Source organism: Pleurodeles waltl, unplaced genomic scaffold (assembly GCF_031143425.1).
Source record: "Pleurodeles waltl isolate 20211129_DDA unplaced genomic scaffold, aPleWal1.hap1.20221129 scaffold_69, whole genome shotgun sequence".
Lineage (NCBI taxonomy): Eukaryota > Metazoa > Chordata > Amphibia > Caudata > Salamandridae > Pleurodeles > Pleurodeles waltl.
The window spans coordinates 1-16,663 of record NW_027150390.1 but is presented as its reverse complement, the minus strand read 5'-3'; the positions used below and the strand labels follow the sequence as shown (position 1 = coordinate 16,663).

The following is a 16,663-nucleotide window of genomic DNA, read 5'->3' as shown; positions in this document are numbered from 1 at the left end:
ACAGATGGTCAGAGAATCAACCCTACACTTCAAAGGAAATGATGCACAGTTATGACCATTAACGAAAGATGGGACCCTCGCACTTCTTTCTGAGCCTGCTTGGAACGCTATTATTCCCTTTTTTTCTCCTACTATTATCAATCTCCTGTGAATTTCGTGGAGCTGTTTTCTTTCTCTACCCTGCTGTTTTTCCCTTGCTGCCAATATATGCTTATTTCAATGATTTGAACTGCTGCTTTCCCTTTCTCCTTTTCTGCGCAGCTTTTGCATGGGTTTCAATCTCCAGTTCCTTAGCAGTTGCAAGAACTTTTTTCCTGATTTTCATGTTGGTCTGTAAACCAAAAATACCTCTGATACTGGTGCAATATAGTAATTGAACTCAGGGTTGTGATGTCTAGAGCTTAAAAATAACATATGCCATGGAGCGTTGGTGGTATAGTGGTGAGCATAGCTGCCTTCCAAGCAGTTGACCCAGGTTCGATTCCCAGCCAACGCAGTGCTAATATTTATACATTAAGAAAGCAGTAGCTATTCTAACGCAATATGTTAAAAAAAAGAGAAATATCTTGACCAGATTACTCAGCTATTAGATAAATAATAAACAAAGACATAGGCAGGCATCCCAAAAGCCCCGTCTGCGACTTTCTATGTCCTTAAATTTTTATATTTTACAAACAGCAGTCACCACTCACAACTGCTGGTAATAAATGGGCTGCAGGGGGGCAGGCAATGAAACGGCTAAGCCCTTCTGCCCGACCAGCCTTTAGAACTGCAGCATCTCTGCAGTAAAAAGTGTTTCAGGTCAATATCTCTCCCCTGGAAAAAATGTGCGAGACCCACCACCGATAAATGTGGCAAAAGTCCCCAACATTTTCTGCATATTTGTGCTCTTACCTGAAAGCAGCGCCACCTTGTAGTCATCGCAGGCAACTGCAGCATACAACCAAATTTATCCGAGAGCAAGGTGAAAGAAACCCAAGGGAACAGCCCCTGTCTGCAGCAGGAAGGTTGGCTGCTTCAAATGGACAGAACTTCCAGTCCTAAGTCCACTCACGTCCCGAACGCTCCCAAACACTCATACCGGGCAAGCCCTCACTGGGTGCACCTCTGGCTCCCAGGTAAGGCCAAAACCTGAGCATGGTAGCGCAGGATCACAGAGAAGGAGCGGGTGGGGGTGCTTCTGTCTTGACAAAGGCGTGACATGGCTAGTGACTGAGAGGGCCTTGACTTTCCCCTATGACTGACTGTGAGAGGGGAAGGCGAAGATTTTCTGCACCCAGCATGCCTTGTGACATTCTTAGGCAAATGAGGTGAGAGCCCTGCCAGAATAGCTCCAGCGATCCCATGCCACTCCTCTGAAGGCTCCTGATCTGCATAACCACAGCATTTTGAACAGGAAGCAGAGTGGCGCAGCGGAAGCGTACTGGGCCCATAACCCAGAGGTCGATGGATCGAAACCATCCTCTGCTAGCATGGATTGATTTTTTTTTCTTGTGAGGACCACTCTCTCGTTTCCACGCTGCCAGAGCGGAAAACAGCAGGCTTGTGCCAGCTTTTTGTGGGAAGAGACTTCTCAACTATCGGTCTCTGCTCAAAGTCAGGTTGACAGATGGTCAGAGAATCAACCCTACACTTCAAAGGAAATGATGCACAGTTATGACCATTAACGAAAGATGGGACCCTCGCACTTCTTTCTGAGCCTGCTTGGAACGCTATTATTCCCTTTTTTTGTCCTGCTATTATCAATCTCCTGTGAATTTCGTGGAGCTGTTTTCTTTCTCTACCCTGCTGTTTTTCCCTTGCTGCCAATATATGCTTATTTCAATGATTTGAACTGCTGCTTTCCCTTTCTCCTTTTCTGCGCAGCTTTTGCATGGGTTTCAATCTCCAGTTCCTTAGCAGTTGCAAGAACTTTTTTCCTGATTTTCATGTTGGTCTGTAAACCAAAAATACCTCTGATACTGGTGCAATATAGTCATTGAACTCAGGGTTGTGATGTCTAGAGCTTAAAAAAAACATATGCCATGGAGCGTTGGTGGTATAGTGGTGAGCATAGCCGCCTTCCAAGCAGTTGACCCGGGTTCGATTCCCGGCCAACACAGTGCTAATATTTATACATTAAGAAAGCAGTAGCTATTCTAACGCAATATGTTAAAAAAAAGAGAAATATCTTGACCAGATTACTCAGCTATTAGATAAATAATAAACAATGACATAGGCAGGCATCCCAAAAGCCCCGTCTGCGACTTTCTATGTCCTGAAATTTTTATATTTTACAAACAGCAGTCACCACTCACAACTGCTGGTAATAAATGGGCTGCAGGGGGGCAGGCAATGAAACGGCTAAGCCCTTCTGCCCGACCAGCCTTTAGAACTGCAGCATCTCTGTAGTAAAAAGTGTTTCAGGTCAATATCTCTCCCCTGGAAAAAATGTGCGAGACCCACCACCGATAAATGTGGCAAAAGTCCCCAACATTTTCTGCATATTTGTGCTCTTACCTGAAAGCAGCGCCACCTTGTAGTCATCGCAGGCAACTGCAGCATACAACCAAATTTATCCGAGAGCAAGGTGAAAGAAACCCAAGGGAACAGCCCCTGTCTGCAGCAGGAAGGTTGGCTGCTTCGAATGGACAGAACTTCCAATCCTAAGTCCACTCACGTCCCGAACGCTCCCAAACGCTCATACCGGACAAGCCCTCACCGGGTGCACCTCTGGCTCCCAGGTAAGGCCAAAACCTGAGCATGGTAGCGCAGGATCACAGAGAAGGAGCGGGTGGGGGTGCTTCTGTCTTGACAAAGGCGTGACATGGCTAGTGACTGAGAGGGCCTTGACTTTCCCCTATGACTGACTGTGAGAGGGGAAGGCGAAGATTTTCTGCACCCAGCATGCCTTGTGACATTCTTAGGCAAATGAAGTGAGAGCCCTGCCAGAATAGCTCCAGCGATCCCATGCCACTCCTCTGAAGGCTCCTGATCTGCATAACCACAGCATTTTGAACAGGAAGCAGAGTGGCGCAGCGGAAGCGTGCTGGGCCCATAACCCAGAGGTTGATGGATCGAAACCATCCTCTGCTAGCATGGATTGATTTTTTTTTTCTTGTGAGGACCACTCTCTCGTTTCCACGCTGCCCGAGCGGAAAACAGCAGGCTTGTGCCAGCTTTTTGTGGGAAGAGACTGCTCAACTATCGGTCTCTGCTCAAAGTCAGGGAGACAGATGGTCAGAGAATCAACCCTACTCTTCAAAGGAAATGATGCACAGTTATGACCATTAACGAAAGATGGGACCCTCGCACTTCTTTCTGAGCCTGCTTGGAACGCTATTATTCCCTTTTTTTCTCCTACTATTATCAATCTCCTGTGAATTTCGTGGAGCTGTTTTCTTTCTCTACCCTGCTGTTTTTCCCTTGCTGCCAATATATGCTTATTTCAATGATTTGAACTGCTGCTTTCCCTTTCTCCTTTTCTGCGCAGCTTTTGCATGGGTATCAATCTCCAGTTCCTTAGCAGTTGCAAGAACTTTTTTCCTGATTTTCATGTTGGTCTGTAAACCAAAAATACCTCTGATACTGGTGCAATATAGTAATTGAACTCAGGGTTGTGATGTCTAGAGCTTAAAAAAAACATATGCCATGGAGCGTTGGTGGTATAGTGGTGAGCATAGCTGCCTTCCAAGCAGTTGACCCGGGTTCGATTCCCGGCCAACGCAGTGCTAATATTTATACATTAAGAAAGCAGTAGCTATTCTAACGCAATATGTTAAAAAAAAGAGAAATATCTTGACCAGATTACTCAGCTATTAGATAAATAATAAACAAAGACATAGGCAGGCATCCCAAAAGCCCCGTCTGCGACTTTCTATGTCCTGAAATTTTTATATTTTACAAACAGCAGTCACCACTCACAACTGCTGGTAATAAATGGGCTGCAGGGGGGCAGGCAATGAAACGGCTAAGCCCTTCTGCCCGACCAGCCTTTAGAACTGCAGCATCTCTGTAGTAAAAAGTGTTTCAGGTCAATATCTCTCCCCTGGAAAAAATGTGCGAGACCCACCACCGATAAATGTGGCAAAAGTCCCCAACATTTTCTGCATATTTGTGCTCTTACCTGAAAGCAGCGCCACCTTGTAGTCATCGCAGGCAACTGCAGCATACAACCAAATTTATCCGAGAGCAAGGTGAAAGAAACCCAAGGGAACAGCCCCTGTCTGCAGCAGGAAGGTTGGCTGCTTCGAATGGACAGAACTTCCAGTCCTAAGTCCACTCACGTCCCGAACGCTCCCAAACGCTCATACCGGACAAGCCCTCACCGGGTGCACCTCTGGCTCCCAGGTAAGGCCAAAACCTGAGCATGGTAGCGCAGGATCACAGAGAAGGAGCGGGTGGGGGTGCTTCTGTCTTGACAAAGGCGTGACATGGCTAGTGACTGAGAGGGCCTTGACTTTCCCCTATGACTGACTGTGAGAGGGGAAGGCGAAGATTTTCTGCACCCAGCATGCCTTGTGACATTCTTAGGCAAATGAAGTGAGAGCCCTGCCAGAATAGCTTCAGCGATCCCATGCCACTCCTCTGAAGGCTCCTGATCTGCATAACCACAGCATTTTGAACAGGAAGCAGAGTGGCGCAGCGGAAGCGTGCTGGGCCCATAACCCAGAGGTCGATGGATCGAAACCATCCTCTGCTAGCATGGATTGATTGTTTTTTCTTGTGAGGACCACTCTCTCGTTTCCACGCTGCCAGAGCGGAAAACAGCAGGCTTGTGCCAGCTTTTTGTGGGAAGAGACTGCTCAACTATCGGTCTCTGCTCAAAGTCAGGGAGACAGATGGTCAGAGAATCAACCCTACTCTTCAAAGGAAATGATGCACAGTTATGACCATTAACGAAAGATGGGACCCTCGCACTTCTTTCTGAGCCTGCTTGGAACGCTATTATTCCCTTTTTTTCTCCTACTATTATCAATCTCCTGTGAATTTCGTGGAGCTGTTTTCTTTCTCTACCCTGCTGTTTTTCCCTTGCTGCCAATATATGCTTATTTCAATGATTTGAACTGCTGCTTTCCCTTTCTCCTTTTCTGCGCAGCTTTTGCATGGGTATCAATCTCCAGTTCCTTAGCAGTTGCAAGAACTTTTTTCCTGATTTTCATGTTGGTCTGTAAACCAAAAATACCTCTGATACTGGTGCAATATAGTAATTGAACTCAGGGTTGTGATGTCTAGAGCTTAAAAAAAACATATGCCATGGAGCGTTGGTGGTATAGTGGTGAGCATAGCTGCCTTCCAAGCAGTTGACCCGGGTTCGATTCCCGGCCAACGCAGTGCTAATATTTATACATTAAGAAAGCAGCAGCTATTCTAACGCAATATGTTAAAAAAAAGAGAAATATCTTGACCAGATTACTCAGCTATTAGATAAATAATAAACAAAGACATAGGCAGGCATCCCAAAAGCCCCGTCTGCGACTTTCTATGTCCTGAAATTTTTATATTTTACAAACAGCAGTCACCACTCACAACTGCTGGTAATATATGGGCTGCAGGGGGGCAGGCAATGAAACGGCTAAGCCCTTCTGCCCGACCAGCCTTTAGAACTGCAGCATCTCTGCAGTAAAAAGTGTTTCAGGTCAATATCTCTCCCCTGGAAAAAATGTGCGAGACCCACCACCGATAAATGTGGCAAAAGTCCCCAACATTTTCTGCATATTTGTGCTCTTACCTGAAAGCAGCGCCACCTTGTAGTCATCGCAGGCAACTGCAGCATACAACCAAATTTATCGGAGAGCAAGGTGAAAGAAACCCAAGGGAACAGCCCCTGTCTGCAGCAGGAAGGTTGGCTGCTTCGAATGGACAGAACTTCCAGTCCTAAGTCCACTCACGTCCCGAACGCTCCCAAACGCTCATACCGGACAAGCCCTCACCGGGTGCACCTCTGGCTCCCAGGTAAGGCCAAAACCTGAGCATGGTAGCGCAGGATCACAGAGAAGGAGCGGGTGGGGGTGCTTCTGTCTTGACAAAGGCGTGACATGGCTAGTGACTGAGAGGGCCTTGACTTTCCCCTATGACTGACTGTGAGAGGGGAAGGCGAAGATTTTCTGCACCCAGCATGCCTTGTGACATTCTTAGGCAAATGAAGTGAGAGCCCTGCCAGAATAGCTCCAGCGATCCCATGCCACTCCTCTGAAGGCTCCTGATCTGCATAACCACAGCATTTTGAACAGGAAGCAGAGTGGCGCAGCGGAAGCGTGCTGGGCCCATAACCCAGAGGTTGATGGATCGAAACCATCCTCTGCTAGCATGGATTGATTTTTTTTTTCTTGTGAGGACCACTCTCTCGTTTCCACGCTGCCCGAGCGGAAAACAGCAGGCTTGTGCCAGCTTTTTGTGGGAAGAGACTGCTCAACTATCGGTCTCTGCTCAAAGTCAGGGAGACAGATGGTCAGAGAATCAACCCTACTCTTCAAAGGAAATGATGCACAGTTATGACCATTAACGAAAGATGGGACCCTCGCACTTCTTTCTGAGCCTGCTTGGAACGCTATTATTCCCTTTTTTTCTCCTACTATTATCAATCTCCTGTGAATTTCGTGGAGCTGTTTTCTTTCTCTACCCTGCTGTTTTTCCCTTGCTGCCAATATATGCTTATTTCAATGATTTGAACTGCTGCTTTCCCTTTCTCCTTTTCTGCGCAGCTTTTGCATGGGTATCAATCTCCAGTTCCTTAGCAGTTGCAAGAACTTTTTTCCTGATTTTCATGTTGGTCTGTAAACCAAAAATACCTCTGATACTGGTGCAATATAGTAATTGAACTCAGGGTTGTGATGTCTAGAGCTTAAAAAAAACATATGCCATGGAGCGTTGGTGGTATAGTGGTGAGCATAGCTGCCTTCCAAGCAGTTGACCCGGGTTCGATTCCCGGCCAACGCAGTGCTAATATTTATACATTAAGAAAGCAGTAGCTATTCTAACGCAATATGTTAAAAAAAAGAGAAATATCTTGACCAGATTACTCAGCTATTAGATAAATAATAAACAAAGACATAGGCAGGCATCCCAAAAGCCCCGTCTGCGACTTTCTATGTCCTGAAATTTTTATATTTTACAAACAGCAGTCACCACTCACAACTGCTGGTAATAAATGGGCTGCAGGGGGGCAGGCAATGAAACGGCTAAGCCCTTCTGCCCGACCAGCCTTTAGAACTGCAGCATCTCTGTAGTAAAAAGTGTTTCAGGTCAATATCTCTCCCCTGGAAAAAATGTGCGAGACCCACCACCGATAAATGTGGCAAAAGTCCCCAACATTTTCTGCATATTTGTGCTCTTACCTGAAAGCAGCGCCACCTTGTAGTCATCGCAGGCAACTGCAGCATACAACCAAATTTATCCGAGAGCAAGGTGAAAGAAACCCAAGGGAACAGCCCCTGTCTGCAGCAGGAAGGTTGGCTGCTTCGAATGGACAGAACTTCCAGTCCTAAGTCCACTCACGTCCCGAACGCTCCCAAACGCTCATACCGGACAAGCCCTCACCGGGTGCACCTCTGGCTCCCAGGTAAGGCCAAAACCTGAGCATGGTAGCGCAGGATCACAGAGAAGGAGCGGGTGGGGGTGCTTCTGTCTTGACAAAGGCGTGACATGGCTAGTGACTGAGAGGGCCTTGACTTTCCCCTATGACTGACTGTGAGAGGGGAAGGCGAAGATTTTCTGCACCCAGCATGCCTTGTGACATTCTTAGGCAAATGAAGTGAGAGCCCTGCCAGAATAGCTTCAGCGATCCCATGCCACTCCTCTGAAGGCTCCTGATCTGCATAACCACAGCATTTTGAACAGGAAGCAGAGTGGCGCAGCGGAAGCGTGCTGGGCCCATAACCCAGAGGTCGATGGATCGAAACCATCCTCTGCTAGCATGGATTGATTGTTTTTTCTTGTGAGGACCACTCTCTCGTTTCCACGCTGCCAGAGCGGAAAACAGCAGGCTTGTGCCAGCTTTTTGTGGGAAGAGACTGCTCAACTATCGGTCTCTGCTCAAAGTCAGGGAGACAGATGGTCAGAGAATCAACCCTACTCTTCAAAGGAAATGATGCACAGTTATGACCATTAACGAAAGATGGGACCCTCGCACTTCTTTCTGAGCCTGCTTGGAACGCTATTATTCCCTTTTTTTCTCCTACTATTATCAATCTCCTGTGAATTTCGTGGAGCTGTTTTCTTTCTCTACCCTGCTGTTTTTCCCTTGCTGCCAATATATGCTTATTTCAATGATTTGAACTGCTGCTTTCCCTTTCTCCTTTTCTGCGCAGCTTTTGCATGGGTATCAATCTCCAGTTCCTTAGCAGTTGCAAGAACTTTTTTCCTGATTTTCATGTTGGTCTGTAAACCAAAAATACCTCTGATACTGGTGCAATATAGTAATTGAACTCAGGGTTGTGATGTCTAGAGCTTAAAAAAAACATACGCCATGGAGCGTTGGTGGTATAGTGGTGAGCATAGCTGCCTTCCAAGCAGTTGACCCGGGTTCGATTCCCGGCCAACGCAGTGCTAATATTTATACATTAAGAAAGCAGCAGCTATTCTAACGCAATATGTTAAAAAAAAGAGAAATATCTTGACCAGATTACTCAGCTATTAGATAAATAATAAACAAAGACATAGGCAGGCATCCCAAAAGCCCCGTCTGCGACTTTCTATGTCCTGAAATTTTTATATTTTACAAACAGCAGTCACCACTCACAACTGCTGGTAATATATAGGCTGCAGGGGGGCAGGCAATGAAACGGCTAAGCCCTTCTGCCCGACCAGCCTTTAGAACTGCAGCATCTCTGCAGTAAAAAGTGTTTCAGGTCAATATCTCTCCCCTGGAAAAAATGTGCGAGACCCACCACCGATAAATGTGGCAAAAGTCCCCAACATTTTCTGCATATTTGTGCTCTTACCTGAAAGCAGCGCCACCTTGTAGTCATCGCAGGCAACTGCAGCATACAACCAAATTTATCGGAGAGCAAGGTGAAAGAAACCCAAGGGAACAGCCCCTGTCTGCAGCAGGAAGGTTGGCTGCTTCGAATGGACAGAACTTCCAGTCCTAAGTCCACTCACGTCCCGAACGCTCCCAAACGCTCATACCGGACAAGCCCTCACCGGGTGCACCTCTGGCTCCCAGGTAAGGCCAAAACCTGAGCATGGTAGCGCAGGATCACAGAGAAGGAGCGGGTGGGGGTGCTTCTGTCTTGACAAAGGCGTGACATGGCTAGTGACTGAGAGGGCCTTGACTTTCCCCTATGACTGACTGTGAGAGGGGAAGGCGAAGATTTTCTGCACCCAGCATGCCTTGTGAGATTCTTAGGCAAATGAGGTGAGAGCCCTGCCAGAATAGCTCCAGCGATCCCATGCCACTCCTCTGAAGGCTCCTGATCTGCATAACCACAGCATTTTGAACAGGAAGCAGAGTGGCGCAGCGGAAGCTTGCTGGGCCCATAACCCAGAGGTCGATGGATCGAAACCATCCTCTGCTAGCATGGATTGATTTTTTTTTCTTGTGAGGACCACTCTCTTGTTTCCACGCTGCCAGAGCGGAAAACAGCAGGCTTGTGCCAGCTTTTTGTGGGAAGAGACTGCTCAACTATCGGTCTCTGCTCAAAGTCAGGGAGACAGATGGTCAGAGAATCAACCCTACTCTTCAAAGGAAATGATGCACAGTTATGACCATTAACGAAAGATGGGACCCTCGCACTTCTTTCTGAGCCTGCTTGGAACGCTATTATTCCCTTTTTTTCTCCTACTATTATCAATCTCCTGTGAATTTCGTGGAGCTGTTTTCTTTCTCTACCCTGCTGTTTTTCCCTTGCTGCCAATATATGCTTATTTCAATGATTTGAACTGCTGCTTTCCCTTTCTCCTTTTCTGCGCAGCTTTTGCATGGGTTTCAATCTCCAGTTCCTTAGCAGTTGCAAGAACTTTTTTCCTGATTTTCATGTTGGTCTGTAAACCAAAAATACCTGTGATACTGGTGCAATATAGTAATTGAACTCAGGGTTGTGATGTCTAGAGCTTAAAAAAAAATATACCATGGAGCGTTGGTGGTATAGTGGTGAGCATAGCTGCCTTCCGAGCAGTTGACCTGGGTTCAATTCCCAGCCAACGCAGTGCTAATATTTATACATTAAGAAAGCAGTAGCTATTCTAACGCAATATGTTAAAAAAAAGAAAAATATCTTGACCAGATTACTCAGCTATTAGATAAATAATAAACAAAGACATAGGCAGACATCCCAAAAGCCCCGTCTGCGACTTTCTATGTCCTGAAATTTTTATATTTTACAAACAGCAGTCACCACTCACAACTGCTGGTAATAAATAGGCTGCAGGGGGGCAGGCAATGAAATGGCTAAGCCCTTCTGCCCGACCAGCCTTTAGAACTGCAGCATCTCTGCAGTAAAAAGTGTTTCAGGTCAATATCTCTTCCCAGGAAAAAATGTGCGCGACCCACCAGCGATAAATGTGGCAAAAGTCCCCAACATTTTCTGCATATTTGTGCTCTTACCTGAAAGCAGCGCCACCTTGTAGTCATCGCAGGCAACTGCAGCATACAACCAAATTTATCCGAGAGCAAGGTGAAAGAAACCCAAGGGAACAGCCCCTGTCTGCAGCAGGAAGGTTGGCTGCTTCGAATGGACAGAACTTCCAGTCCTAAGTCCACTCACGTCCCGAACGCTCCCAAACGCTCATACCGGACAAGCCCTCACCGGGTGCACCTCTGGCTCCCAGGTAAGGCCAAAACCTGAGCATGGTAGCGCAGGATCACAGAGAAGGAGCGGGTGGGGGTGCTTCTGTCTTGACAAAGGCGTGACATGGCTAGTGACTGAGAGGGCCTTGACTTTCCCCTATGACTGACTGTGAGAGGGGAAGGCGAAGATTTTCTGCACCCAGCATGCCTTGTGACATTCTTAGGCAAATGAGGTGAGAGCCCTGCCAGAATAGCTCCAGCGATCCCATGCCACTCCTCTGAAGGCTCCTGATCTGCATAACCACAGCATTTTGAACAGGAAGCAGAGTGGCGCAGCGGCAGCGTGCTGGGCCCATAACCCAGAGGTCGATGGATCGAAACCATCCTCTGCTAGCATGGATTGATTTTTTTTTCTTGTGAGGACCACTCTCTTGTTTCCACGCTGCCAGAGCGGAAAACAGCAGGCTTGTGCCAGCTTTTTGTGGGAAGAGACTGCTCAACTATCGGTCTCTGCTCAAAGTCAGGGAGACAGATGGTCAGAGAATCAACCCTACTCTTCAAAGGAAATGATGCACAGTTATGACCATTAACGAAAGATGGGACCCTCGCACTTCTTTCTGAGCCTGCTTGGAACGCTATTATTCCCTTTTTTTCTCCTACTATTATCAATCTCCTGTGAATTTCGTGGAGCTGTTTTCTTTCTCTACCCTGCTGTTTTTCCCTTGCTGCCAATATATGCTTATTTCAATGATTTGAACTGCTGCTTTCCCTTTCTCCTTTTCTGCGCAGCTTTTGCATGGGTTTCAATCTCCAGTTCCTTAGCAGTTGCAAGAACTTTTTTCCTGATTTTCATGTTGGTCTGTAAACCAAAAATACCTGTGATACTGGTGCAATATAGTAATTGAACTCAGGGTTGTGATGTCTAGAGCTTAAAAAAAAATATACCATGGAGAGTTGGTGGTATAGTGGTGAGCATAGCTGCCTTCCGAGCAGTTGACCTGGGTTAGATTCCCGGCCAACGCAGTGCTAATATTTATACATTAAGAAAGCAGTAGCTATTCTAACGCAATATGTTAAAAAAAAGAAAAATATCTTGACCAGATTACTCAGCTATTAGATAAATAATAAACAAAGACATAGGCAGACATCCCAAAAGCCCCGTCTGCGACTTTCTATGTCCTGAAATTTTTATATTTTACAAACAGCAGTCACCACTCACAACTGCTGGTAATAAATAGGCTGCAGGGGGGCAGGCAATGAAACGGCTAAGCCCTTCTGCCCGACCAGCCTTTAGAACTGCAGCATCTCTGCAGTAAAAAGTGTTTCAGGTCAATATCTCTCCCCTGGAAAAAATGTGCGAGACCCACCACCGATAAATGTGGCAAAAGTCCCCAACATTTTCTGCATATTTGTGCTCTTACCTGAAAGCAGCGCCACCTTGTAGTCACCGCAGGCAACTGCAGCATACAACCAAATTTATCCGAGAGCAAGGTGAAAGAAACCCAAGGGAACAGCCCCTGTCTGCAGCAGGAAGGTTGGCTGCTTCGAATGGACAGAACTTCCAGTCCTAAGTCCACTCACGTCCCGAACGCTCCCAAACGCTCATACCGGGCAAGCCCTCACCGGGTGTACCTCTGGCTCCCAGGTAAGGCCAAAACCTGAGCATGGTAGCGCAGGATCACAGAGAAGGAGCGGGTGGGGGTGCTTCTGTCTTGACAAAGGCGTGACATGGCTAGTGACAGAGAGGGCCTTGACTTTCCCCTATGACTGACTGTGAGAGGGGAAGGCGAAGATTTTCTGCACCCAGCATGTCTTGTGACATTCTTAGGCAAATGAGGTGAGAGCCCTGCCAGAATAGCTCCAGCGATCCCATGCCACTCCTCTGAAGGCTCCTGATCTGCATAACCACAGCATTTTGAACAGGAAGCAGAGTGGCGCAGCAGAAGCGTGCTGGGCCCATAACCCAGAGGTCGATGGATCGAAACCATCCTCTGCTAGCATGGATTGATTTTTTTTTTCTTGTGAGGACCACTCTCTCGTTTCCACGCTGCCAGAGCGGAAAACAGCAGGCTTGTGCCAGCTTTATGTGGGAAGAGACTGCTCAACTATCGGTCTCTGCACAAAGTCAGGGAGACAGATGGTCAGAGAATCAACCCTACACTTCAAAGGAAATGATGCACAGTTATGACCATTAACGAAAGATGGGACCCTCGCACTTCTTTCTGAGCCTGCTTGGAACGCTATTATTCCCTTTTTTTCTCCTACTATTATCAATCTCCTGTGAATTTCGTGGAGCTGTTTTCTTTCTCTACCCTGCTGTTTTTCCCTTGCTGCCAATATATGCTTATTTCAATGATTTGAACTGCTGCTTTCCCTTTCTCCTTTTCTGCGCAGCTTTTGCATGGGTTTCAATCTCCAGTTCCTTAGCAGTTGCAAGAACTTTTTTCCTGATTTTCATGTTGGTCTGTAAACCAAAAATACCTCTGATACTGGTGCAATATAGTAATTGAACTCAGGGTTGTGATGTCTAGAGCTTAAAAATAACATATGCCATGGAGCGTTGGTGGTATAGTGGTGAGCATAGCTGCCTTCCAAGCAGTTGACCCAGGTTCGATTCCCGGCCAACGCAGTGCTAATATTTATACATTAAGAAAGCAGTAGCTATTCTAACGCAATATGTTAAAAAAAAGAGAAATATCTTGACCAGATTACTCAGCTATTAGATAAATAATAAACAAAGACATAGGCAGGCATCCCAAAGCCCCGTCTGCGACTTTCTATGTCCTTAAATTTTTATATTTTACAAACAGCAGTCACCACTCACAACTGCTGGTAATAAATGGGCTGCAGGGGGGCAGGCAATGAAACGGCTAAGCCCTTCTGCCCGACCAGCCTTTAGAACTGCAGCATCTCTGCAGTAAAAAGTGTTTCAGGTCAATATCTCTCCCCTGGAAAAAATGTGCGAGACCCACCACCGATAAATGTGGCAAAAGTCCCCAACATTTTCTGCATATTTGTGCTCTTACCTGAAAGCAGCGCCACCTTGTAGTCATCGCAGGCAACTGCAGCATACAACCAAATTTATCCGAGAGCAAGGTGAAAGAAACCCAAGGGAACAGCCCCTGTCTGCAGCAGGAAGGTTGGCTGCTTCAAATGGACAGAACTTCCAGTCCTAAGTCCACTCACGTCCCGAACGCTCCCAAACACTCATACCGGGCAAGCCCTCACTGGGTGCACCTCTGGCTCCCAGGTAAGGCCAAAACCTGAGCATGGTAGCGCAGGATCACAGAGAAGGAGCGGGTGGGGGTGCTTCTGTCTTGACAAAGGCGTGACATGGCTAGTGACTGAGAGGGCCTTGACTTTCCCCTATGACTGACTGTGAGAGGGGAAGGCGAAGATTTTCTGCACCCAGCATGCCTTGTGACATTCTTAGGCAAATGAGGTGAGAGCCCTGCCAGAATAGCTCCAGCGATCCCATGCCACTCCTCTGAAGGCTCCTGATCTGCATAACCACAGCATTTTGAACAGGAAGCAGAGTGGCGCAGCGGAAGCGTGCTGGGCCCATAACCCAGAGGTCGATGGATCGAAACCATCCTCTGCTAGCATGGATTGATTTTTTTTTCTTGTGAGGACCACTCTCTCGTTTCCACGCTGCCAGAGCGGAAAACAGCAGGCTTGTGCCAGCTTTTTGTGGGAAGAGACTTCTCAACTATCGGTCTCTGCTCAAAGTCAGGTTGACAGATGGTCAGAGAATCAACCCTACACTTCAAAGGAAATGATGCACAGTTATGACCATTAACGAAAGATGGGACCCTCGCACTTCTTTCTGAGCCTGCTTGGAACGCTATTATTCCCTTTTTTTGTCCTGCTATTATCAATCTCCTGTGAATTTCGTGGAGCTGTTTTCTTTCTCTACCCTGCTGTTTTTCCCTTGCTGCCAATATATGCTTATTTCAATGATTTGAACTGCTGCTTTCCCTTTCTCCTTTTCTGCGCAGCTTTTGCATGGGTTTCAATCTCCAGTTCCATAGCAGTTGCAAGAACTTTTTTCCTGATTTTCATGTTGGTCTGTAAACCAAAAATACCTCTGATACTGGTGCAATATAGTCATTGAACTCAGGGTTGTGATGTCTAGAGCTTAAAAAAAACATATGCCATGGAGCGTTGGTGGTATAGTGGTGAGCATAGCCGCCTTCCAAGCAGTTGACCCGGGTTCGATTCCCGGCCAACACAGTGCTAATATTTATACATTAAGAAAGCAGTAGCTATTCTAACGCAATATGTTAAAAAAAAGAGAAATATCTTGACCAGATTACTCAGCTATTAGATAAATAATAAACAAAGACATAGGCAGGCATCCCAAAAGCCCCGTCTGCGACTTTCTATGTCCTGAAATTTTTATATTTTACAAACAGCAGTCACCACTCACAACTGCTGGTAATAAATGGGCTGCAGGGGGGCAGGCAATGAAACGGCTAAGCCCTTCTGCCCGACCAGCCTTTAGAACTGCAGCATCTCTGTAGTAAAAAGTGTTTCAGGTCAATATCTCTCCCCTGGAAAAAATGTGCGAGACCCACCACCGATAAATGTGGCAAAAGTCCCCAACATTTTCTGCATATTTGTGCTCTTACCTGAAAGCAGCGCCACCTTGTAGTCATCGCAGGCAACTGCAGCATACAACCAAATTTATCCGAGAGCAAGGTGAAAGAAACCCAAGGGAACAGCCCCTGTCTGCAGCAGGAAGGTTGGCTGCTTCGAATGGACAGAACTTCCAATCCTAAGTCCACTCACGTCCCGAACGCTCCCAAACGCTCATACCGGACAAGCCCTCACCGGGTGCACCTCTGGCTCCCAGGTAAGGCCAAAACCTGAGCACGGTAGCGCAGGATCACAGAGAAGGAGCGGGTGGGGGTGCTTCTGTCTTGACAAAGGCGTGACATGGCTAGTGACTGAGAGGGCCTTGACTTTCCCCTATGACTGACTGTGAGAGGGGAAGGCGAAGATTTTCTGCACCCAGCATGCCTTGTGACATTCTTAGGCAAATGAAGTGAGAGCCCTGCCAGAATAGCTCCAGCGATCCCATGCCACTCCTCTGAAGGCTCCTGATCTGCATAACCACAGCATTTTGAACAGGAAGCAGAGTGGCGCAGCGGAAGCGTGCTGGGCCCATAACCCAGAGGTTGATGGATCGAAGCCATCCTCTGCTAGCATGGATTGATTTTTTTTTTTCTTGTGAGGACCACTCTCTCGTTTCCACGCTGCCCGAGCGGAAAACAGCAGGCTTGTGCCAGCTTTTTGTGGGAAGAGACTGCTCAACTATCGGTCTCTGCTCAAAGTCAGGGAGACAGATGGTCAGAGAATCAACCCTACTCTTCAAAGGAAATGATGCACAGTTATGACCATTAACGAAAGATGGGACCCTCGCACTTCTTTCTGAGCCTGCTTGGAACGCTATTATTCCCTTTTTTTCTCCTACTATTATCAATCTCCTGTGAATTTCGTGGAGCTGTTTTCTTTCTCTACCCTGCTGTTTTTCCCTTGCTGCCCAATATATGCTTATTTCAATGATTTGAACTGCTGCTTTCCCTTTCTCCTTTTCTGCGCAGCTTTTGCATGGGTATCAATCTCCAGTTCCTTAGCAGTTGCAAGAACTTTTTTCCTGATTTTCATGTTGGTCTGTAAACCAAAAAATAACCTCTGATACTGGGCAATATAGTAATTGAACTCAGGGTTGTGATGTCTAGAGCTTAAAAAAAACATATGCCATGGAGCGTTGGTGGTATAGTGGTGAGCATAGCTGCCTTCCAAGCAGTTGACCCCGGGTTCGATTCCCGGCCAACGCAGTGCTAATATTTATACATTAAGAAAGCAGTAGCTATTCTAACGCAATATGTTAAAAAAAGAGAAATATCTTGACCAGATTACTCAGCTATTAGATAAATAATAAACAAAGAC

At 46.7% G+C, this 16,663-nt stretch overlaps 6 non-coding genes across 6 annotated transcripts; all 6 read left to right on the top strand.

Moving 5' to 3' along the window:
* The first annotated feature begins 3,635 nt into the window (after nt 1-3,635).
* Nucleotides 3,636-3,707, top strand: TRNAG-UCC (transfer RNA glycine (anticodon UCC)). The gene has a single exon. It is a non-coding gene; the product is annotated as a tRNA-Gly (tRNA).
* Nucleotides 3,708-5,240: 1,533 nt separating this feature from the next.
* Nucleotides 5,241-5,312, top strand: TRNAG-UCC (transfer RNA glycine (anticodon UCC)). The gene has a single exon. It is a non-coding gene; the product is annotated as a tRNA-Gly (tRNA).
* A 1,534-nt stretch (nt 5,313-6,846) lies between these two features.
* TRNAG-UCC (transfer RNA glycine (anticodon UCC)) lies at nt 6,847-6,918 on the top strand. Its single transcript has one exon. It is a non-coding gene; the product is annotated as a tRNA-Gly (tRNA).
* Nucleotides 6,919-8,451: 1,533 nt separating this feature from the next.
* Nucleotides 8,452-8,523, top strand: TRNAG-UCC (transfer RNA glycine (anticodon UCC)). Its single transcript has one exon. It is a non-coding gene; the product is annotated as a tRNA-Gly (tRNA).
* A 1,532-nt stretch (nt 8,524-10,055) lies between these two features.
* On the top strand, nt 10,056-10,127 carry TRNAG-UCC (transfer RNA glycine (anticodon UCC)). Its single transcript has one exon. It is a non-coding gene; the product is annotated as a tRNA-Gly (tRNA).
* Nucleotides 10,128-16,478: 6,351 nt separating this feature from the next.
* Nucleotides 16,479-16,551, top strand: TRNAG-UCC (transfer RNA glycine (anticodon UCC)). The gene has a single exon. It is a non-coding gene; the product is annotated as a tRNA-Gly (tRNA).
* The last annotated feature ends 112 nt before the right edge of the window (nt 16,552-16,663 follow it).